At 43.6% G+C, this 25,048-nt stretch overlaps 1 long non-coding RNA gene across 1 annotated transcript; it reads right to left on the bottom strand.

Moving 5' to 3' along the window:
• Window positions 1-730: 730 nt before the first annotated feature.
• On the bottom strand, window positions 731-22,403 carry LOC120402874. Its single transcript, XR_005597341.1, has 3 exons — window positions 22,301-22,403; window positions 2,172-2,287; window positions 731-1,564 (listed from the first exon to the last, which is right to left on the bottom strand). It is a non-coding gene; the product is annotated as an uncharacterized LOC120402874 (long non-coding RNA).
• Window positions 22,404-25,048: the final 2,645 nt, after the last annotated feature.

Genomic DNA, 25,048 nt, shown 5'->3' with positions numbered 1-25,048 from the left:
AGAGCACAGTACAGACACTGCAATAAAAATGATGAAAAATGGTACATTTTGCTAACTTAGTTTTGTAAAATTTAGTTAGGACATGTGGGAATGGGAAACAGGCACAGAATTTCTCTGTCCCCACTACATCATTCTTCAGTCTGTGTGTTGCCGCAAGCAGTCAGCGTGATCTCAGATTTGCCACCTTACTGAGTTAACTTGGTTTGGGGCAGGATGGTGTTGAGACTGAGTAAGGATGCCACTGGATTGAAACTCAGGAGATCTGGGTTCAATTCTTGGCTCTTCCCCAAGATCACCCAGAAAATTTGGCAGTTACTTAGTTTCTCTAAGCCTCGGTTCACTAGCTGTAAAACAGGATAACACTTCCTCTCTCTCACTCTTTCTCTTGTCTATTTAGACCATAAGCTCTTTGAGACAAGGGCTGTGTCTTCCTATGTGTATGTACAGTATTAGCACAATGAGACCCTGATCTCACCTAGGGTCTCTAGACACTACGCTAATACAAACACAGTATATGTCCATTTATCCAAAACTCTGTTATACAAACCTCCACGTTATCTGAATCCCTTCCTTGTCTCCACCACCAGAACAACTGCCTGCATGCAACCCCCCCTCCCGCCCCAGCTGCCAGCATGCACATCCCCTCCCCCTGCTCCCTTGCCTTCTCTTTGCACCTCTGCCATGGAATAGTCCTTTGCCTGGCTGGTGTAGTAGCTCTGGCCTTGGCTGATGCAGTGACAAGTTGCCCAGGTCCCTCTTCGGCACAGACTCCAGGCTCCTCCGTGGGCACGCTGCCGGGGCCAGTGCTGGGGTGCGCACACTGAGATAAGCAGCCATGGGAGGAGCCCAAGTGCTAGGGAGTCTGTTGCTTTGCTGTCACTGTGCATGCATCACGACAGCAGCAGAGTCTATTCCGTGTCCAGCTGTTTGATTGCAAGGGAGAGCGCCTGGGGGGATTGGGGTGAGAGGCTACCCTCTTGATTAGCTGAACTCCCCTTTTGCTGAAAAGTCAGAAATGGTTATAAAGTAATAGGAATGAAAAACGCTTTCTAGTGACGAAGACTGAACAAAACTACTGTCTTGGTTCAACGTAACATTCTTACCGATCTTTTTCTTTCCAGCCATTGCTGACTTTGTCTCAGTCAGGACTTTCCACAGAAGTTCAAGATGCTGGCTTCCCTTGTCTTCCTAGGTGAAAGATCTTTGCCTAAGGAGGTTATCACTTATATTCAGTCCCCAGAGACTTCAGCCTCCTTGGTTGGAGGGCCCATCTTTCTTAGCTTGCAAGAGCTTTAGCCCCTTGCGTGTGTCCTCTGATGGATGACAAGATGGCTTCTTCTTCCTCCTAATATCTTCCCAAATTCATGGCGTTGTCCTCAGATGCAGGATGTCCTCATGCTGTTCTTCCCTTCCTGTGGGCTTTCCATCCCCCTGCTGATTCATATGCAAATGGGGCTTCCATTGTTTTTGGTTACACCTTGCTTAATATAATTGGAGACAAGTAGATAGCTGCCTTCCCTGTGGTCTGGAAGAAGACCTGTTTCTCCCTTTGTTTGGTCAAAGACTTTAAAACATAATATCGGTGAGTATTCATAGTTCCTCATATAGTGTTAATACACACATTTCAAAGTGATATTAATCACCAGTGAGACATTAGCTTTCATAAAACCTTACTAGATACACTTGTATAATGCAATAATACTGTATGCCATCAGCTGATTTAATTACATATCATTTGAGGTTCGGTCTCCCTGACTTTCTAGTTAACAGGCTATCTCCCCCACTCACAAAGTTGATAGTTTGGTTTATCATTTATGTAAGTGTGCCTTCATTGTCTCTGTCCAACAACAAGGCTGGTCAGACAAATAGATACACATTCCTTTGTCTAGGGCAGACTGGGTTTATGCATTGCTTGCCAAACACATTTTAAGAACATAATTCTATCAAATATCCATAACTCTTTATACCCACCTTGTACATACATCATGCAAGAATATTAATGATCAGTGAGTTATTAGTGTTCTAATTATATATTTCATGCCACCTTTGGGGTATATAGCATGACCGTCTGCTAGGTGTGGTGAAAAGTTTCTGACCCACTCATGGGCCTCTGTGTCAGTGACCATTGGCAGAAAGGGTACAGTCTTGTCTAATGAACAGGTGCAACTTACAATGAATTTAATTGGCATCAGAGGAGGATGGGAGTCTTCGGGTTCATTTAAAGTTGTACCTGTGAATTTGAGGGTGGATTCCATCCTATTTTGTTCATCCCATTTTGTTCACCAACCTAGAAAAGACATGGATCTTGCTTCAGAAGAGAAGCTGAATATGAAGATGCTGTTACCTTCTTTAAACTATTGAAGATATGCTAAGATGTTAATTCTGAATTCCCCAAGCTCTCCTGGGGCCAATGTACAAAGGCAGAAGTTGCAAAATTGCAAATCGCAAAAAACCTAATGCAGAATGATAAAAATGATACTTTCTGTACTGCATAAAGAAAGCCTGAGAAAATACCTTGATCAGATGCATTCTGTAACAAACATAGGCACATGAAAGAGAAAAATATATGGAACATTGAGTAAACAGATTTTACATAAGTGTCTTATGAAAAATGGTGAGACAAGGTGGGTAAGATAATAACTTTCCCTGCTGCCCCCCTGCCAGTACCTTTCACTGACACCATAGCTACGCACCAGCTGTGGACACAGCCTGCTTTTCGTTGAGGCATGTAGCTACATATCCCACACACCAACACAAGAGAGGTGCAGTGTAGACATAGCCTGTGACTCTATGTTCCTTTATGGCTCAAGCCAAAAATTTTCAAGTCTGGATGCCTAAAGTAATGGAGCTGCAGGGCACTCAATACTTTCAAAAGATCAGGACAACTCCTTTTGGCAGCAACATTTTGAGATTCATGAATGGTATAAGTACATGTGCATCCATTTCCTGGTGATTTGGGCACTGACCTGGGATGTGGGTGATCCAGGTGCAATCCTCTGTTCTGCCTGATTCAGAGCAATTTCTCATCCCCGATTGCTCTGAATCAGGTGGAGCAGGGATTGGCACCTAGATGCTCCTAACAACCAGTGAGGGAGAGACACACACATGCTCCTTCTTCATTTCCTCCCCATGAAAACTTTGTTAAAACGAATTCATCTCCACAAAACATTTGTTTTTACAAGAGTGAAATTCCAGCAAAACATTCTGAGCGGCTCCACTTAGGAACACAAGATTGGGCAAAGCATTTAAGCAGAAGCTTAACTCTCAGTGCAGTCAAACGACTGTTCAAGCTACTCTGGGTGCTTGGGTAATGAGCCCTATAGAGGGATGTCCCGAACATCAGAACAATAAAAAGAGGCAGAGGCAGGCAATCTAGAAGCCAAATTATGTATTACCTCAATCAGGTGGGGTAAAGCAGAAATCAATTAATGTGCCAATATAACAAATAAGAAATGGTCCTTTTTGTTTCATTTTTTACAGAAAACATGAAGGCCAGCTGTAGGCAGGCGAGGCGCTGAAGACACAGTGCCTAGGGGCGCGTACGGTGTAAATCCAGCCCTGACTGTAAGCTATTACTGTTATCTACTCTATATTAACTATTATCTTAATTAAACTCAGTTTATAGGTAATAGTTTATACCTATGAAAGAACCAAATTTGTAATTAGAAAATACAGTGCAGTTATACATCGCTTTTAAGTTTCTCAATTTTCAGCCTCTGTAAGATCAGAGTTTGGAGGGAAAGTTCTTAGGATTGCTCAAGATAACTAAACAGCCTCTTGTGCAATCTTTATTTACCGCCTTGAGGTCCAGTTTAAGCAAAGACATGGATTTCTTGATGTGATGTGTTCACTTCTCTATGAACAATTATCCCTTTACTCCTTTCTAGCTTACAGTCCCTTTGCTCTGACAATTTCTCTATTCCTGTCACTTCATCTTGTCATATCTTAAGATGTTGTCTGGGTGTTTTGTTTTACAGACCTGTTTTCTTTCACTATAATTCACTTCCTCTTTGTTTCCTAAATCTGTTTCTGTTTAATTACAGTTTACTTTCATGACATGCCATTCTTAGAAAACTGAGAAAGGTAATTCCATTTTTTTAAAATAATTTCTCAAATTAGAGACTTTTTAGTTATTTGTCCTCTTGTTTAACTGCACTGTTCTTCCTTTAACGTTCCCTCTTTTCCCCAAACACTGCTGTCTTTTCTCTTTCTACTATCCCTGTTGTGACTAGCACTACTCATCCTACTATCTCCATGTTTCCTGTCCCTCCTGAACTAGATTGTTTCCCTTTCAGCTCTGGTTCTGGCGCCCCTTTGACAATGCAACTTAGCCACCAGGGTCCCTTTCCACTGGCTCTCCACTTACTGCATCTCTTCTTTTCTGGTGCCAGTTGCTGCCTCGCTCATTACTGGCCTTTCCTTTCTTTCCCCACCTCCCCGCCCCATGCTGGACAGTCTCCCTCCAGACTCGACCAGACATTTCTGCCTCTGCCTGTTTGGCCTGCTCACAGCAGCTTTTGGAAGGCATGGAGGAGGGGGTGAGGGGACTGCCTGCTATCCCATGCTGTTCTCGCTCTTCTTTTTTCCCCACCCCAAAACCATCCACATCTCAAGCTTACCCCATTTCAGCTGCCCCAGAACCCTTGGAGTTCCCCAGGACCACACTCCTCCCAACTATCCATTTTGATCTCCCTTCAGAAAAAAAATTCTAAACACCACGAGCTTGCTTATGAGCAGCCACCTTGCACTGCGCCCAACAGCCTCCAGTACAGGTGGGGCATTACACTTGTGTTAAAATAAAATTAGAATAGAGAAGATAATCTTGATTCAGAGCCAATTCAGTTCTCTCCCATTGGGGAATTAACCTTTTTCTGAAAGTCAAAGCCTTCATAACCACTCAGAAGTCAGGTCCACATGCTCTGATCCTATGTCAGTCTTCTCAAAAGAAAGATAAGAAAATGGTTTGACAGGTTTACAGCAAGGTGTGACACTTGTTCTACTTTGCACCAGCAGTTTCCATGGGAATGTGGCTTCATAAATACATTTATTTTAAAAATATTCCAATTGTATCCATTTGCTGGTTGGGTTATCTGCTGGCCTTCGAAGACTCAAGCTTGTTCTAATTTCATCAGAATCAAAACACACAAGGGAATGGTAAGTTGAGGCCCCAAGGAAAAGATAAAGACACAACCCACTAAAGAATCATTATTCCCTAAAGAAAACTAGTAGTGACCCCAGGAAAAACACACCAACCTACCCACACACTCACAATGGAGGTTGAGTATATAGTACACTGGACTGGAACTCCAGAGACCTGAGTACTATTCCAAACTAATGCCATAACCTACCTTTTAGTTATTTTTCATATTATCTCATTAAGAAAATTTGTCATCCAAAGCCATGCAGCTTAGCTGACCAGACACGCTCCAGAAATTGTGACCAATGCAAGCACCCCAGAGACTGAAATTTGTTTGGATAAACTACTTGGTAAAACACTTAACAATGGTTACATTCATAGAAGTCAGGATTGATTCATGACTGATTTGCTAATGTGAAGGCTGGGGAATAAAATCTGCAGATAATTTATTCACAGTGATTAATTGAACCAGCTCTAATTCCTATTAAAAAAATCACTAATTTGGTGCTCCAGTTTCCTACCAGTCTGGACCCCAGCAAGAACTGAACCACTATTAATTTTTTAACCTGAGACAGACAGATTGATACTTTATGCCATTAGGCTCTGTGTTTCCATATATCAGAGAGGTAGCCGTGTTAGTCTGGATCTGTAAAAGCAACAAAGAATCCTGTGGCACCTTATAGGCTAACAGACGTTCTGCAGCATGAGCTTTCGTGGGTGAATACCCACTTCTTCAGATGCAAGTGGTGGAAATTTCCAGGGGCAGGTTTATATATGCAAGCAAGAAGCAAGCTAGAGATAACGAGGTTAGTTCAATCAGGGAGGATGAGGCCCTGTTCTAGCAGTTGAGGTGTGAAAACCAAGGGAGGAGAAACTGGTTCTGTAATTGGCAAGCCATTCACAGTCTTTGTTTAATCCTGAGCTGATGGTGTCAAATTTGCAGATGAACTGGAGCTCAGCAGTTTCTCTTTGAAGTCTGGTCCTGAAGTTTTTTTGCTGCAGGATGGCCACCTTAAGATCTGCTATTGTGTGGCCAGGGAGGTTGAAGTGTTCTCCTACAGGTTTTTGTATATTGCCATTCCTAATATCTGATTTGTGTCCATTTATCCTTTTCCTTAGAGACTGTCCAGTTTGGCCGATGTACATAGCAGAGGGGCATTGCTGGCATATGATGGCATATATTACATTGGTGGACGTGCAGGTGAATGAACCGTGATGGTGTGGCTGATCTGGTTAGGTCCTGTGATGGTGTTACTGGTGTAGATATGTGGGCAGAGTTGGCATCGAGGTTTGTTGCATGGGTTGGTTCCTGAGCTAGAGTTACTATGGTGCGGTGTGCAGTTACTGGTGAGAATATGCTTCAGGTTGGCAGGTTGTCTGTACTGGCCTGCCACCCAAGGCCTGTGAAAGTGTGGGATCATTCTCCAGGATGGGTTGTAGATCCCTGATGATGCGCTGGAGGGGTTTTAGCTGGGGACTGTATGTGATGGCCAGTGGAGTCCTGTTGGTTTCTTTCTTGGGTTTGTCTTGCAGTAGGAGGCTTCTGGGTACACGTCTGGCTCTGTTGATCTGTCTCCTTATTTGGTACTGTAGTTTTGAGAATGCTTGGTGGAGATTTTGTAGGTGTTGGTCTCTGTCTGTGGGGTTAGAGCAGATGCGGTTGTACCTCAGTGCTTGGCTGTAGACAATGGATCTTGTGGTGTGCCCGGGATGGAAGCTGGAGGCATGAAGGTAGGCATAGCGGTCGGTAGGTTTTCGGTATAGGTGGTGTTAATGTGTCCATCAATTATTTGCACCGTAGTGTCTAGGAAGTGGACCTCCTGTAGATTGGTCCAGGCTGAGGTTGATGGTGGGGTGGAAGCTGTTGAAATCGTGGTGGAATTTTTCCAGAGTCTCTTTCCCATGGGTCCAGATGATGAAGATGTCATCAATGTAGCGTAGGTAGAGAAGGGGGTGAGTGGACGGAGCTGAGGAAGCGTTGTTCCAGGTCAGCCATAAAAATATTGGCATATTGTGGGGCCATGTGCCACTGATCTGGAGATATATATTGTCATCAAATTTGAAATAGTTGTGTCTGAGGATAAAGGCACAGAGCTCAGCAACCAGTTGTGCTGTGGCATCATCAGGGATACTGTTCCTGACAGCTTGTATTCCATCAGCGTGTGGGATGTTGGTGTAGAGAGCCTCTACATCCATGGTGGCCAGGATGGTGTTTTCTGGAAGGTCACCAATGCATTGTAGTTAAATCAGTGGTGTCACGGAGATAGCTGGGAGTGCTGGTGGCATAGGGTCTGAGTAGAGAGTCCACATATCCAGACAGTCCTTCAGTGAGAGTTCCAATGCCCGAGATGATTTGTGGATTTTGGGCAGTAGATAGAATAGCCCTGGTCGGGGCTCTCTAAGGGTATGTTGATTTGTTCCGGTGTTAGTGTAGGGAGTGTCCTGAGTAGATGGTTCAGTTCCTTAGTGTATTCCTCAGTGGGATCCGAGGGCAGTGGCCTGTAGAATTTGGTGTTGGAGAGTTGTCTGGCGGCCTCCTTTTGGTAGTCAGACCTGTTCGTGATGACAACAGCACCTCCTTTATCAGCCTCTTTGATTATAATGTCAGGATGGTATCATATGCCAGCAATGCCCCTCTGCTATGTACATCGGCCAAACTGGACAGTCTCTAAGGAAAAGGATAAATGGACACAAATCAGATATTAGGAATGGCAATATACAAAAACCTGTAGGAGAACACTTCAACCTCCCTGGCCACACAATAGCAGATCTTAAGGTGGCCATCCTGCAGCAAAAAAACTTCAGGACCAGACTTCAAAGAGAAACTGCTGAGCTCCAGTTCATCTGCAAATTTGACACCATCAGCTCAGGATTAAACAAAGACTGTGAATGGCTTGCCAATTACAGAACCAGTTTCTCCTCCTTGGTTTTCACACCTCAACTGCTAGAACAGGGCCTCATCCTCCTGATTGAACTAATCTAGCTTGCTTCTTGCTTGCATATATAAACCTGCCTGGAAATTTCCACCACTTGCATCTGAGCTCATGCTGCAGAACGTCTGTTAGCCTATAAGGTGCCACAGGATTCTTTGTTTCCATATACTTTGTCATGGGTGAGTTCACCTATGCTACCAAGCAAACTTTTTAAATGATCAAAATTGCATAGGAAATAGAATTCTTGCAGCATAATGAATACAGAAAACCCAAAGCAAAAGCTTAAAAACAATACATTTAAGGAAGACTTCTGTCAAAATTCCATCACCAACTTTAAACGTGTCCCATCCTGACTTGTAAAGCTTCCCTTTAAGAAAGCACAGCTGTTGAGCCCAGGGGCGGCTCTAGGCACCAGCAAACCAAGCTGGTGCCTAGGGCGGCCAAATCTAGGGGGCGGCAGGCTGCGCCGGCGGACCCGCCGCAGTCATGCCTGCGGGAGGTCCACCGGAGCCCCGGGACGACCGGACCTGCCGCAGGCATGACTGCGGAGGGAGCGCTCGTCCCGCGGCTCGGCTGGACCTCCCGCAGGCATGACTGCGGCAGCTCAAGCGGAGCCGCGGGATCCGCGAACCGTCCACAGCCGCGGGGGGTCCAGCCGGGCCACGCGGGACGAGCGGTCCCTCTGCAGTCATGCCCGCGGGAGGTCCGCTGCTCCCGCGGCTCCGGGGCGCCTCCCGCGCATGACTGCTTGGGGCGGCCAAAACTGTAGAGCCGCCCCTGGTTGAGCCCTTAATATTTTCCTGGAGACATAAACAAACAGTAAAACCTTTGTTAACCCCTGGCCTTGTTGTAGTCAATGGGAGCTTTGGTCACTGATTTCAGTTATTTTAATTTGTATTATAGGCCTTTTATTATCAGACTAGCACAATGGGGGTGATTGTGCTAGGTATATAGCTAAGCCAATCCTCGGCCCCAAGAACTTACCATCATTGGCTGAGTTTTACAAAGCCATGCCGGAGACTCAGACATTCAGCTCTCCTTGAAATGAATGGGAATTGCAGTAGAACCTCAGAGTTACAAACACCTCGGGAATGGAGGTTGTTCGTAACGCTGAACAAAACGTTATGGTCGTTCTTTCAAAAGTTTACAACTTGAGCATGGACGTCATACAGCCTTGAAACTTAGTATGCAGAAGAAAAATGCTGCTTTCCCTTTATTATTTTTTTTTGGTAGTTTATGTTTAACACAGTACTGTACTGTATTTGCCTTTTGGGGTGCGGGGGGTGGTCTCTGCTACTACCTTATTGCATACTTCCAGTTCCAAATGAGGGCTGTGGTTGACTAGGCAGTTCATAGCTCTGGTGTTTGTAACTCTGAGGTTCTGGTGTATGCATCTAAGTCCTTAGACAGCTTTGCAAATTCCAGCCTCTATATAAGACAAGAACAAACGGGTGGAGAAAGAGGACAGAGGTAACAGCAATAGAAGCATATTTTCCCATAAGCCAGGTGTGCGTAGGGGTTGGTTTGTTTATACAGATAGGCAGATCAGTTGCAGTAACCTCCATTTGCCAATATCAGCAGGCATTGTTCCATTAGCATCAGGGGAGAAGTGAATCTTAAGGAGGGATTTGGATGAGAATAGGATAGTGGCTTTATGAATTTTGTTCCCCACATAAGGGGCAGCATGGAAGAGAAAACAAACATCCTTGTGGGAGCAACTGCCAGACAGGTGACACTAATTAAAGTCTAACCTTTTGGCCTCTTGACCATTAGAAAGAGCTGAAGAGATTTTCCTTAGAAGTTTGTTTTAAGTAGCACTTACTGTCAGTTTTTAGGTCAACTTTCAAAGCAGAGAGAACTTTCACAGCCAAAAGAAGTTTCTTCACAAGTCTGCCTTAATACAAAGGCCCCATCTTTTGGCAGACAGCTCGTTAGTGTCACTTGAACAGGACTTTTTCTTTATTACATTTATTCAAGAGAACAGTTAATGGTGAAATCATAACTAACTGCAAAAACAAAAACAAAAAATTACAACGCAACGCCACCCCAACACATACACACTTCGTTCCTTCCACAGCCAAATGCTGTATGTGAAACAAAGATGTATGTAAAATATATTTTACATTAGAAATGATACTGCTTGGACAACTTCCTAGAATGTTTCAAACATCACAGTTCTCAGTCTCTGTCCCAGAGTTCAGTAGTACGGGCACAACTCCCACTGACTTCAATATAAAGAGGATCATACCCTGTGCCAATACAAGGCTAGAATCGGCCACCCTTACTTTTCTTGACTAGTAACTCACTTACAGAATGCAATTTCACTTTGGACTGAAAATGGACCTGAAAACTATGATGGAAAACACCAATAGAACTACTTGTAGAGTAAGGTACTGCTCAATGGGGCCAGATCCTCAGCTGGTGTGAGTTTTCTGAGCTCCATTAACTTCAATAGAGTTATGACACTTATACCAGATGAGGATTGGCGGAGTGAACAGAGGTAGGATCGGGGGCAGATGGAGCTATGACACATTACATCAGCTGAGGAGCTGCCCCTAAGTTCACAAAAATCAGTCTCCTACTATAAACAAAAAGTTGCCTTCTGATTGCAACTGGAAGGAATGGTTTCTCTCTGCCCTCCACCCCCAAATCTGTTTTTCTATAGAGAGAAGCAGCAGCCTGAAGCTTGTCCAAATAATAGAAGGAAATAAAAAAAAAATCAAGAAAATTGCAGAGCAATTGGACAATTGCAGAATGTACATGTTGGTTGTACTCAATTTTCTGCTGTCCTTGACCATAAGCAAGCATAAATAGGATTGCTAGCTGTATGGAAAAGATATTTCTCTTAACCATAACTTTATTCTATTTGTGACATACGAAACATATCAATGTTTCCTTTGTGTGTGTGTGATATATATATATATATATATATATATATATATATATATATATGAAATTAAGAACAACAAGTACACATTTTGTGACCTAGGTGAGTTTATCCAAAGTTTTAATATGAAGGATATTTTCCCATCTGCAAATTGTAAAACTTCCACACCAGTTTTGATTTAAAGAGTGCTAAATCATGAAGTAAGTCTTTACTGTGTGTTTCCCTGTAAATTTTATTGTTTATAGGTATCATATACCACTATGGTATATGTGATTGATATCAGTGATGCTAACTCAATTCTACATCGACGTACTGCAGTCAATCTTATAGCACTCTTTAAAACAAAATCTGAGTAATGTTATGCTGAGGGTCTGTAGAGCCTTGCCTCTGATGTTATGCATTATTGCTGCAGCTACTTCTACAATTATAAATATTTTTATTGTTTGCAAACTACGTTACATTTTTATACCTTTTTGCTTCACTGTATTCCTGATTGCTTAGCAACAAGTCTGCCAGGTGAAAAAAAGGAGCTCTCTTTAAAGTAATGGATCAACTGTGTCCCTGGTGTAACACTGAGCTCAGGACAGCTGGCACCAAGGATGAATTTGAGCCATCACCTTAATCCTGGTTTCTGACAGATACCTACATACATTAATTTTTAAACTATTGCCTGTCTGAATCTGTGACGTCTTTAGTCCCAGCTCAGCTTTATGAAGTGCTTTTCACACCCAACCTTTGGAAGGAAACTTACTTACAAACCCAGTTGCCTATTTCCAGTAGATGGGCCTGAACCAGAGCATTGGATATTTTAGGCTTATAAAAGAGTTGGAAAAAACTCCTAGATCAGAACCACCTCACATTTTGAGCTGTTCAAGATGAAAATAGAAATTTTGCAGCTTCGGCCAATCTCTATTTTCTAGGTGAAGAATATTACTGATGTTCATCATTATTTTATACCCCAACTGTTCTCCATGAAGGTGGTCACTGTTTACCCATAGATGCCACATTGTGATATCTGAGCTACCACGGTACCATCTATACTTCAGGTTGTGGTACTTGCAACCTGGGAAAGGCTGACTTCTATAGTAGCCTGTATGGATGAGCAGATGGTCTAAAGCTGAGTTTGATGGGTATAACTCCTATTCACCAGAGAATCTCAATGAAGGAAAGTTGTACTGAGTGTTGACTGCACATTTGATGTTATGAGAACTGGTCAGATAACGCTACATTGACATGTGAAAATAAAACCACAGTCTTTCAGGAAGGATGGCACGCTAGGTAACAATCCTTTATTGTCATGAAAATACTGCTTTACCCGACAATATATTCCATCTCTAATTTTTCTGAACAGTGAGCTGCTACTATCAAAACAAACTTGCAATGAGGCTAAAGAGGTTTACAGGGTAACGCAGGTTTTAGAGGATATTTACAGTCAATCAGGTAGCTTTTAGGAGAGGTTAGTACAGCGTAAGCAATCTTTAACTCAATTCAGTATGTACCCAATAAGACTCTACACCAGATCCATATTACATACACACATTCACACACACTGTACATGCATGTGTAATATACTGCTTAATGCAGAAGTCCCCAATCTGTGGGGCATACCCCCTCTATGGGGGTACGGAGGAATGTTCGTGAGGTGCAGCAGGAACCCAGGCCAACACCCACAGGGGGGCAGCGAGGGAGCGTCACCCAGGTCCACTCATAGTCTTGGTCTTCCAGCCATGGCTGCCGGCCCTGCACCCAGGGCACTGGCTGCCAGCCTCGGCTCCATCCCCGCCCCAGCACATGGCCCCTCCGAGAGCCATGGCCCCCCTCCTGGCCCCGGCTCCAGGAGGTGGGGGGGCACAGACAGGGGTAAGAGGATGCTCGAGGTAGAAAGTTTGGGGACCACTGGCTTAATGAATGTGAGACCCCATTTCCTACTGATGAATAATCCCCAGCAATGATAACAGCCTGCATTCAAACAGTTAACAGAGGTGGCAGAGTTCTGTGGCTTTGGTGCGGACGTGCCCAGACTTCAATGTGCTGATTTATGAAGGTATGCACATAATAGGGGAGGCAAGCGAAATCCTAAAAGAAACGATCTGATAGAACTATGTTCAAGGCAATAGCGTTAGGCCAACATTTTCATAAAATAGACACCCCATCTTTTTATCACTTTGATTAGGGGAATATAGCGGCTGATATTAGCAAAGTGAGTACAATAAACCAGTGTTATAGTATCTCTACAATTGCTGAGGCACAGAGTCCATAAAGCTACCATCCTTTAAATGTTAGGGGTACATTTTCTAACCTGGTGCATCATTCACGCACTATGCACACAGATGGCACCTGGGCCTTCCATTTGTGCATGGACTCCCCTGCGTACAGAACTGTGGATATAATTTGTTTGCACAAAGCAGCACTTATCTACAGAAGAGGGTATTTTGAATGTGGCAATACAGCTTAGTGTACGCGCACGGATGCAGACACAAAATTTGCATGTGCAAATTTCGAGGCTATTTTTGAAAACTTGGCCAGTGAGAACTAAACCGACAGAAGCTCTATCGGCAAAGTGAAGATTTACAAATTCAGGGGGTCTTATTCTTAAAGAGTAAGATGAAGGATAACTTTATCTCAATTTAAATACTTAATTGAAACAGCTTGGCTGGAGATTATTAACAGTATATTTATGGCCATTGTATAAAGAGAACATGAGCAACAGTGTTTGTTAAGTGTTTTAATAAACATGAGAGGTGCAGATAGACTCCAGAACATACTTAACGATCATTAGTCATCCTGGCTAGCATTGTTTCAATGCAGGATTGAAATTCACATCACTTGCCTTCAACAGATGATAATTTGCAGCGTTAGTCATATTAGTGGGATGCCGCTACTCACCTTTGAAAAAGAGACTAGTCAGAATGGGTCCACGATGTTCTAAAATAGTCCGCTGTGGGGCATTTGTTAAAGTACTCTAGTTACGGTTAATGCTGGGATACACAGGGCTCGTGACAAAGCTGCAGTGTAAGGGACAGCATGTAATTGCACTGCCCCAAGAGGCAACTAGTAATTGGATTGTGACTCAGAATCACAATCTGATTCCAGATTCCCCTGGTTTTGGAACCGATTATTTTTCCCAGTCACTCCAGTGCAGCATGGAGCCAAGGCTGTGATAGCACTGGCCCAGTCCCCTCACTTGATCAGGAGGGAGAGAAGTAGTGCTCCCGAGGCTGATTATGCCCCTCCCTGGGATCATTAGCTGGGTCACAGTCTAACCCCTAAACAGCTCTTCAATATCTGAGCAGAGAAAAGGCCCATATAAAAGTCACCCCTTTAAGGCCTTGCGGTCAATGGTGGTGGTATGCAGGGTACAGCCACTATGCATGTGGCTACCTGCAGCAGTAAAAGGCAGGCTGCATACATATTGTGGTCGGTCTACTGAATTGGTCACTGGTTTGGGACCTGGAGATCTGGGTTCAAATCTCAGCTCAGGCCTAGACTCCCTATGGGTGACTTTGGGCAAGTCACTTAATCTACCTTTTGCCTCAGTTCCCCATCTGTAAAATGGGGATAATATCAATTCCTACTTCAAGGATACTGTAATGATGAAATCCATTATAATCTGTGAGGTGCTCAGATATTATCGTGATGAGGACCACTAAGACCTACCCAGCAAGGTACTTCCAGTACTTCTGTGACTGCATAGGGGTGTGCAAAAGTGCACACAATGCAGGACCAGATTTTCAAGCTACTCCATTTATCATATAGGTCTACCCACAGAGTCCACATCCCTGATGAACTCACTGGCTCACTAAAGGCAGTGAGCATGTCTTTCATGTAACTGGAAAGTGCCAAGCACTTACGTTGGGTGTATAATAACTACATCTTGAGGGCTGCATTGTGTGTAGCTTTTCAGAGATGCACAGATGAGGTGCAAAGAGACTCTGTTCAAAGAGAAGAAGCCCTTACACACCCAGTGAACAAGGAGAAAGAGTGTTTAGTGCAGTCATCAGCACTGGCCATCCCAAGAGGGTCTGACCTGGCTTCTCAATCCCCTTCTACACTGGTCAGTGTAACAGATCCCAGCCCAGAAGGAAGCAAGCCAAAGAGATTTCATGCTACTTGTTCTGACATGCAACCAGAGATCTAACAACCCATCCTGCCAGAACACCTGAGGGACTGCTGCTGGGATGGACTCCCCCCCGCAAACAAACAGGCAGCAAGTGCCACAGTGCAGCTGTTGTTTAGTTAATGTTTGCACAGCTATATAAGTGCTAATATTCTTTTTTTGCCAAGGAAAGCATACCCGAGGGTTACAAGCAAGAATAGGAAGAATTATTCCTAGAGGGGGATGCTGAATTTTGTGCATATTACGTTTACGGTCAAGTTAATTACCCTTGGTACAATGCAGCAGGACCTATGAAGAATACCTTAATGGCTGTTATCAGTGCTGATTTACAGGAAAGCTAAATTAAATTCTAAGTATAGCAGGATGAGGAAATGCATGTTTAATTCCAGCAATCTCTGTGTAAGTACAGGGGTTTGAAAACCTCAGAGCTGCTAGCGCCAGCGCCTTCCTGAATTGATTTACTTGACACGCAACTTGTGGTGTGTTTGTTTGTTTTATTGCTGCCTTAAGCAATTCTTCCCTATTTCAATCACTTCTATATATGCGCAAAAGGTCGGTATGGATTGCTAATAGACACGTTAATCAGCTACTGCATATGCATTAGTCTTCCTCCCCTTCTCAATCCATGACCCTTTTTCTTTCTTTCACTTATTTGCAATGTTCTCTGGCGCTACAAATAAGTTAGATTTACACAGAATAACGCCTATTTATCCCGAAAGAGCAAACCACACTTAAAAAAAACGTCAGGTATCCAAAATCACTCACTCATCACTAGACTGCAGATACCTTCAGGATGAACATGACAGCACACAACACTACACAGTTTATGACATGAAGTGAAGAATTTTGCATCAAACTGAAAATTCAGAGGAGGTTTAGATAGGAAAATTTTAGTCATGAGAACAGGACTGGACTGGTTTTTAGGTTCTTCAAGAGAGGTTCTTGCAAAATCATCAACTGTTCATTAACTGATAAGAAGAGCAATGTATGGAAAAGTTTCTCCAAGAAGGACAGAAATAGGTTTTAATTGGTTTGATGCATCCTGGGAAAAAATATCCCTAACATTTTTTGGTTGAATGACAATAAAGACAAGACCAGAACTCAGAAAGTCAATACGGTGTGAGACAGACCTGATCGATTTTTACCTTCACAAGACAATGCAAATTTGTGTATGAAGTTAGCTCATTTATGGTAGAATTTCAATTTATAGAAACAATCAGTGAGACAGGGCTGGATGATCCATACACCTTTGATCCAGTGCAGCTGGAAGAAGAATTGGAAACAGAAAAGTCCCAAGTGTACAGACAGAAAGGAGACTGCATGATGGCAGGTGGAAACACTGAGTTCAGCAAGTCTTGTGACTTTGGGGTAGAGTTTTTCCATGTGAGAGGAATTGGGAGAAAGAAACTGAGGGTTGCTCTGTGTTGACAGACAGAGGAAATAGAACCTATGGGTTCTGATCTCCAGTCCCTCAGCCAATATATCAAAAAGACATTTTCCCTGAGACTTGGGAACAGAAAGAAGGAGACCTGATCTCCAGTCCTCCACTTTAACCATTGAATTTGTTACCAGATTTGCCTGTTACTTTGGGGTGTGCTCATTTATTCGGGTTACTCTTCTGGGGGTGTGTGGAATTCTGTATTTCTATCAATGTATGGCTTGTGTCACTTGTGTTTTCATATGGAGCTCTACTGCTCCCTTCTGCAAGTCCTCTCCCAGTGGAGCTATCCTGCAGGACCTAGGTTCCCTAGGGCTGGGTTTCTCCAACCCCAGAACTGGATGCGTGCGCGCACACACACACACACACACACCTAAGTCTGAGCGGACCGGGTCAATCAGCACTGTCGAGCTGACCCCTTATATGTCCCTGGACTCACTGGGCTGGATGAAGCAGCACTTTCAAGCTGTCCCCCCTTATATGCCCCTGGGCTCCATGGACTGGGTCAAGCAGCACTTTCAAGCTGTTACCCTTATGCGTCCCAGATTTAGCACGTCTCTATCCCCACTCTCACATCACAATTGTACTGGCAGTAACCTACGTGATGAGCAAACCCCACAGTATTTTGGGCGCTGCAGGGATCTTTAGCTTAGGTAAAAGAAGTGTTGCTGTAGAGTAAATGGGGGAAGCTAAAAACACAAAAGAGTAAAGTTCAGCAAGGGAGAGGGAAGCAACCAACTTAACCATAAAGGTTATTTATTGAATACTAGTGATAACTACACAAGGAGCCTAAACCAAAATAACATACATTATTAAAGGTTAATACCTAAGGTAGAAAGGAAAACAGAGAGAGAAAGAGGGGGGATCTCACCCACTCCATGAGGCTTGAACTGGTCAGGGTTCCCTGGTGATGGTGGTAGCTCAGGGTCCTGAGTGCTGGAGACAGGCAGAGCCCCCAGCACGATCAGCCAGGAGAAGATGGAATCCCAGTGGAACTGATGCAGAGTTTGGATCTAAGCATCAGAACACTGACTGGAGGGTGAGTAGGGATTTTTGTAGAGAAAATACAATGGTTCAAGGGAGAACACTAGATTTGTTTATAGGTAAACTGATGACTCGAGGGTTTTCTTTAGGCTAGACAATAGGAGCTGATCACTCTTGGCTATGGGTGGTGTTTTCTTCCAGGGAGCTCACAATGCAGCTAGAGTGCGTCAGTATTTTGGATATCAATTAAGGATTCATCACTAGAATTGGTCTGATAACTGCTGAGCTAGGTGTGGGCAGGCGGGTTCATTAGCATCTGGAGCAGAGATTCCCATGATGCAGTGCTTCCCTGCTTTTTCTGGTCCCAGAGTTCAGCACGGTTCTCTGTTCTCCATTCTGTATGCAAATTGAGATGGCTCCCTTTCCCATCTTTCATGCAGATAAGGCTAGAGGAGTTGTCTGCTCTCCATTCTGTATGCTAATGGAGATGTCTTAATCTTGTCACCCTTGTCAGGAGGGGTCTAGGTGTGTCTCCTATCTGCCCTTCATTGCTCTCTGCAAGTCTTTTCTCTGATGGGTTTTGGTTTAAGCAGAGGCTGGTGTGTGGGGGGGGGTATATTTTATGAGTCAGACAGGCTGAGTCTTGCGCCCTGGTTCCCCAAGAACACAGAGCTGACTGGTATCACCACTGGCAAACACTCCCTCAGAATGTCTGGCATATAGCCCAAGAGTTCTGACTCCACCCCACCACTCTAATCACTACACCAAGCTGGAATACACAAGAAGCCTGCCTGCAATGTTGTGGTTTGCTGATTGCAAGCCTTATCTCACCATATATAGACATCCTCTCTGATCCACTTCTGTCTTCTCTATGCTATCCTCTTCACCTGACAACAAGTGATTAGGGTAAGATCTGAGAGCCCAAATTCTGTTCAGTATCAGTGGATCCCATATAATAGACTAAGAAACACAGAGGGTCAATTCAAAATGAAATAACATTCCTTGTCGGAAAAACTGTTTCCCTTCCAGAAGCACCTGCCCTCCCAAACCTTTGCTGCTTCCCCGACAGTCTCTCTTACCCCCAGGACCCAACCCCTCCAATGGTTTGCTGCTTAACTGCCCTGTCTCTCCACCCTATCTAGTACCCAGAGTCATTTCTAGAGACTCATCCCACCCCCCACCAATTGAATTGAATGGAGATATGCCAGTTTCCGCCAGCTGAGCATGTAACCCATTTATTATTTTAGGGGCCAGGGAGGAATCTATAAATTATGCCCTATCCAAATTAGTCTGTCTAAATGTAACAATAAAAATAAAGGGTCAGATCTTCCACTGGTATAACTTGGCATAGCTCCAGTGAGCTCAATGGAGCTGTGCTAGTTTACCTCTGCAGAAAACTTGGTCCCAGATGCCTATTAAATTATGGCAAAAAAACAAAAACAAAAAAAAACCCAGCCTTTTCAAAGCTTTGAGAGCCTGGACTCGTTTTAAATTGCATCTTTAGTGGCAAAGTGTTGTCGTCAGAATCAGAAAAGGCAAAGGAGAATTAATCTTTGATTTATTAGATTAGAGAGAGCGTGCCATACATTTTGGTCTCTCAAGTTAATACTCTACAGAAACAAGTGGGCAAAGGTACATCTTTTATTAAAAACATCGCACCAAAGTGGGGTTTGATCTATTATTCAACCACTGTTCATTTGAAGCAAATGGTCATTTTACATCAAAAGCTTTTTATTTTTTTTTAAATGCCACCCCACAGGGGGCTCAGTTTCTCTTGGACAACATTCATGAAAAGGGAAGAGGAAAGCAGATTAACTAAAGCACTACTCTATTTACAGTGCTTCGGGAATCTGAGCAGTGCAGCTCTTTGAGTGTTCTGTGGTATGCAAAGAAGGATACTAGGACTTGGTTTCAATGGATTTTTTCCACATCGGGTTGCAAGGAAGTGATTTATGGTTCCTGCCCACTTCTGCAGCATAGAGTATTGTTGCTTGATGTGCACTCCAGCTAGTGAAACCACAATACCCTTCCATCCCCATCTGCCTACTGACAAGAAGAATGATAGAGACCCCACCGGTACATCTGCCTCTACCTTTATCCAATGAGAAGAATGGAGCCACTGGAAGTAAACCGAGACATCGTTTCTGACCATGCAAAGAATAAGCAGGGGAAGCTGATGCTAGAAACCAGTGCAGATTTACAAGCATTGATAGCATTGAAAGGCTGCAGCAACACAAGCCTCTGGAGGGAACACTGCACACGTGGACTTTAAACAAAATGGGGTGGTGATAGTCAAAGCTGGAAATCTGCACCTTGAAATTAAAAGGGGAGGCGTTATCCCAGTGCAGTGCCACTGATAATGCAGTTCATTAAAAAAGGCAATTTTATGTAAGAGGAGCTATAGACAATACCATCTTTCTTCTATTAATGAGAAGGATGGCAACAGCAAGATATATACACAAGCGAAGAAAAGAAAGTGGAGGAAAGAACATAGGTGGCAGCTTTTGGAACAATAGTTGCCAGTGATGGTACACGTAAAAAGCCTTTAAGTAGTGAGGTAGCTGTAGGCCCAGCATGGCAGCCATTTTGGAGATTGATTCCTAAGCACTGTATACGGTACCAGGCTTGTCAAGAATTAGGTATTTAAGCATTTGCAACTTCTACTTAAGTTAAATGTTCCCAGTAGAGCCTAGATGCACTAACTGCTAACTATCTTAGCAGTTAGTGCAATTTCTTGCCTCATCCTCCATATCACTGATGAAAGTTCTCTGATCATCTCCAAGGTTTGCCAATAACACAGAAAAAAAAACAGATTTATGATTTGATCCATATCCCATTGAAGTCAGTAGAGAAACGTTCAGTGACTTCAGTGGGTATTGGATCAAGCCCTTTCAGACCAAATGGAACTTACTAGGAAATGGGGATGCCAGGTCACTTTAAAATCTCCTCCCTGCCAGGGTAGTCAATGAACAGAAACAAGGGGAATTAACACAAATAAACTGGGTTCCCAGGTAACAGTGGGGAATAGTTCCATCTCAAGGTCTATCAGTATCTGGCTTTCCTTTTCTTCAGGGAAGAGGCAGCAGTTGGCTGGGAAGCTCCTACCTTTAACCACCCCTCTCTTCAGGAGCTGAGCACTAAAGATCTGCGCTCTTCCCTGGCCTACGTTGACTGAGCTTGGGTTCTCCTTCTTAAGCTCTTTCCCCCAATCCTGACATTTCTCACAGGAGCGTTGGGGCAGAACCAACTGAACCCCCATTAGCTCATTAACACCATGTTGTCCAGGGTGCAGTTTGTATATCCCATCCCAGTCATCCAGTAACCAATGCTGAAGGGAATTTCTGCTCACTTACAACATTACTGTGCATCTTCCTTCAGGCTAGACGATGATGCCAATCTGAGTTTCTCATTCATTTTCTAGCTTACTCACACTTTATTTTATTAGATGATTCACAAACAGGAATTTTAGGCTTAAGTGAAGCAAAGGTCCATTTACATCTTACCTGCTGCTTCCTGCGGGGGACACCTACATATTGTACTTTCAGGTGATATATCCAGAAAGGCAAAGATGACAAAAATTGCAAAACAAATCACGAATAAGAAAAGAGTCCCAAGACACAAGCAGCTCCCCTCAAGCAAATTCCAAATGACACTACAGTGAACTGTGCCCAAGGAATCCCACAGAAAACGAAGGGCTTATTGCTTTGCTGACTTGTCATGCTTTGCATAAGCTTGCAGGAGCCCTTAGGACTTTGTCAGGCGGGGGGAAAACAGTCTCAATATTTGTCAAGAGAAATCTAAAATGCATTTCCTTCTCATCGTTGCTTTGCTGTCTCAGTTTCCTTTTTCAGCTGAGTGTGCTATTCCTTGTTTTGCCTCCCTTGAAAGTATAGATTCGATTTAAAATTAGAGAGGTCAAAATTAGGGAGGAAAGATGATGTCATGGATAAGGCACGAGCTTAGGTTTCAAGAGCTCTGGGTTCAAGTCCTCAATCTACCACAAAGTTTCTCTGTAGCATTGGCTCAGAGATCTCCAGTCTTCTGTAATGTGAGGATACTACTACTTCCTTTTTCGGTCTTGATTGTTTGAATTGTAAGCTCTTCAGGGCAGTGATTGCTTTATGATGTGTACAGATGGTACTTGGCACCTTAGGGACTCTAGGCATTACTAGAATACAAATAATAAATAAAATAGTGCTAATAACTAGGGTTTTTCCCCCAGAGACCACTCTGAACTTTGGGGAGCAGTTGGATAAAACAGGATCTGGATCTAAACTTATGCTGCATTTGCCCATCTCTAAAAGTTGAATTTTATTGTGTTCTAGAAAGTACCTGTCCCTTTTTCCATCATTGTTCCCACTGGGTTAGCCAGTTGTGTTTGCCACCTCTACTCTCTGCTTCTTAGCTCTGGCCACTCACATGGTCCAGGGAACCTTCAATAATACAGTGTTTGTTCTGCTTCTCTGCTCTCTCCAGCTTTGTGTCACATCTGCCTTTCAAATCATGATGGCATTGGATGTCACAGGGAAAGAAGAGGGGCTCTACCTGCTCTTCGGTTTTATAGATGCAAGAGGCAACTTCCTTTCCGTTACTGCGTGGATAAAGTGGTGTCTCAAATTATTCTTATCCTAGTCCTCATCCTGGCCCATGCTGTGTCCTTGAAACGGGTGTCTCCCTCTTCTCCAATCCAGCAGAGGGTGGGAGGGGAAACAGCAGTGGAATGAATGCAGATTTGGGAAGGTTATGCCTTATATCTGCAAAGATCTGGTACTTAGAGGCAACAAATGAATCTGAATGAACTTACCTCGGACATTTCACAGCATCAACATCCTGGAGTTTTCATCATGACCACACCACTGAATACATTCTACGGGTATCAGCATTTCAAGCCCAAGCTGCGGAAAATCAGTTGCAGATTTTGATGCATAGAAAGATAAGCAGAGGGAGGAGGTTAAAGCTATTAGACCTTCCTCAGAACATACTTTACACAGGCGGTAATGTTATAACTCAAAATCCTCTTCCCATCTTCTTTGTATAGCGTGCAGGAGTGGCTGTATGGACTGAGCACGATTCTGCACGTTGAGTTTAGTCTAGGATCTATGGAGATGACAACTGGTCAAACAATGGTTGAATTATTCCCCACCCCCCAGACAATTTTGATAAAAACAAAATAATTTTAGTCTAGATTTTCCATGAAAATTTTTGATTTGAATGGAAATTAAAAAAGAATATATCAAAAAATTTCAATTCGGAAATGCTGCTGTGGTGGCTCATGGGAACAGAAGTTCAGGTTCCTCATGTTCCCATACTTCTCTACAAGCCAGCCCCCTGGTCTTACATCTTCTATGATGCGCTACAGTCCCCCCACACTGGAGTCCCTAGCCACAGGGCATCCTAGGAGATATAGTTCAGCCAGGAGCCCAGTCCATAGAAGCAGAGGTGACGTATGGGAGGGCATGGGGGATGAAGTTCCCCCAACCCCCAGATTGGCCTGCCAGGGGTGGGGAGGGAGAGAGGCTCTTCTTAGGCCTCTCCCCCAGCATGTTCGGCCGCTCTCCCTGGCAGTTGGGCAGGGAGCGGGAGAGAACCACTTCTGCCTGAGAGAGCTATTGCAGGGTGATAATAACTCCCCGGGTATAATGGGGAGAAACAGATATTCTTAGTATGATCACACACTTTGTCATGTCATATTTCTTTGCATTGCAGGTAAATTGAGTTAAAGTATGAGACAATTGTAAGTACCACAGAGTCTTGGGATGTGTGGGTGTCTCAGAACAGAGTGGTGCAAGATTTAACAGAATGCTGTAATTAGTAGTAGGTCATTGGGGAAGTTACCTAAAATGTGTACATGAACTTGCAGACACCCTTCCTGCCAGCTACTCCAATGATCATTTTGAACAGTTTTTAATAAATGATCTGGGTAAATTTAGAATAGATTATTCAAAAGTCATTGAAACATGTAGTTGTTACAAGAATAAGGAGTTTTGTGTGGTTGAGGGTGACAGAGACAAACACCTACAAGATCTCTATCAAGCATTCTTAAAACTACAATAACCACCTGCTGAAATGAAGAAACAGATTGACAGAGCCAGAAGAGTACCCAGAAGTCACCTACTACAGGACAGGCTCAAAGAAAGTAACAGAATGCCACTAACCATCACCTTCAGCCCCCAGCTAAAACCTCTCCAGTGCATCATCAAGGATCTACAACCTATCCTGAAGGACGATCACTCACTCTCACAGATCTTGGGAGACAGGCCAGTCCTCACTTACAGACAGCCCCCCACCCTGAAGCAAATAGTCACCAGAAACCACACACCACGAACACCAACCCAGGAACCAAACCCTGCAACAAAGCCCGTTGCCAACTCTGTCCACATATCTATTCAAGGGACACCATCATAGGACCTAACCACATCAGCCACACCATCAAGGGCTCATTCACCTGCACAGCTACCAATGTGATATATACCAGCAATGCCCCAACCAAACAGTCTGTACGCAAAAGAATAAATGGACACAAATCAGACATCAAGAATTATAACATTCAAAAACCAGTCGGAGAACACTTCAACCTACCTGGACACTCAATTACAGGCCTAAAAGTCGCAATTCTTCAACAAGAAAACTTCAAAAAACAGACTCCAATGAGAAACTGCTGAACTGGAATTAAGTTGCAAACTGGACACCATTAAATGAGGCTTGAATAAAGACTGGGAGTGGATGGGTCAGCACACAAACTAAAAACTATTTCCCCAGGCTAATTTTCCCCCTACTGTTACTCACACCTTCTTGTCAACTGTTTGAAACAGGCCATCCTGATTGTCACTACAAGTTTTTTTTCCTCTTGCTAATAATAGCCCACCTTAATTGATTAGTCTCGTTAGAGTTAGTATGGCAACCCCCATTTTTTCATGTTCTCTGTGTGTGTGTGTATATATATATTGTATTTTCCTACTGTATTTTCCACTGCATGCATCTGATGAAGTGGGTTTTAGACCACAAAAGCTTATGCCCAAATAAATTTGTTAGTCTCTAAGGTGCCTCCTCATTCTTTTTGCTGATACAAACTAACACGGCTACCACTCTGAAACATGTAGTTGTTACAGTACATCGTTTGCAATGCTGTCCCCCTCCACCCACAATGACTACCACCACACACACTTTAGTTTGCTTCATTAATTAGTTCAAATTGTGCTGAACAGACTTTGGAGTATTTCAAAAACAAAAACAGGCGTTTAAAGAAACTCTCCATATAATTATCAGCTGGTTCAATACTGCAAAAGCATTTCCACAAGGATTTGCTTGGATCTAAAGGTGAGCTTGTATTGGTTTTTTTCCACACCCCTTTGGGGCTGGCTTTCTGTGGCTGTTTCAGTGCCCAGGCTTTTAGATGAATGCAGTTGGAAAGCTAGTTTTCAGCTTGCAAACTCAAGTAGTCCCAGATGATGAAGCATTCATATCACAAGGAGTATATTCCACAGGGGATAGAGTACTGGCTAGCACAGCAGGGGACAGAGTCCCAGAACACCTTCCCAGAGCCCTGGGCCTA

Source organism: Mauremys reevesii, linkage group 4 (assembly GCF_016161935.1).
Source record: "Mauremys reevesii isolate NIE-2019 linkage group 4, ASM1616193v1, whole genome shotgun sequence".
Taxonomy (NCBI): domain Eukaryota; kingdom Metazoa; phylum Chordata; order Testudines; family Geoemydidae; genus Mauremys; species Mauremys reevesii.
The sequence above is the reverse complement of the archived record's forward strand: the minus strand, read 5'-3'. Positions and strand labels throughout refer to the sequence as shown.